The following is a 347-nucleotide window of genomic DNA, read 5'->3' on the forward strand; positions in this document are numbered from 1 at the left end:
CCCCCCCATGCTGCTCTCAGTGGCTAAGCCAGCAGCCGGTTCTCGGGCTTCGTTCTTCGCCGTCAAGCATCTGCCTCAGTGGGTGGATCAGCCGCCCCCTGCAATGCTTCCCGGTCACCAAGCACTGTCCTCCTGCCCCCCGCCCCCCGGCTCCTCCCCGTGGTCTGGATGCCCCTGCGCTTCACGAGGGACCCCTCTCTCCTCCTCCCCCTGCACTGCCCAGGTGGGTCTCTCCAGCCAGACCCCCCGCAGAGATGTCGGAGAGACATCTCCCTCAACAGCCCACAGACCCCCAAGGCATCGGAAGACACAGGAAAGCCAGGGCCTCTGCCTGGAAAGCCTTTCTG

The 347-nt window shown here is 65.7% G+C and overlaps 1 protein-coding gene across 1 annotated transcript in view; it reads right to left on the reverse strand.

Annotated features, from left to right (window-relative positions):
• Window positions 1-347, reverse strand: part of LOC102250927 (sodium/glucose cotransporter 1) — a 27,120-nt gene that overhangs the window by 2,517 nt on the left and 24,256 nt on the right. The window lies entirely within an intron of this gene.

This window comes from Myotis brandtii, unplaced genomic scaffold (assembly GCF_000412655.1).
Source record: "Myotis brandtii unplaced genomic scaffold, ASM41265v1 scaffold97, whole genome shotgun sequence".
In the NCBI taxonomy this organism is placed as follows: Eukaryota; Metazoa; Chordata; class Mammalia; order Chiroptera; family Vespertilionidae; genus Myotis; species Myotis brandtii.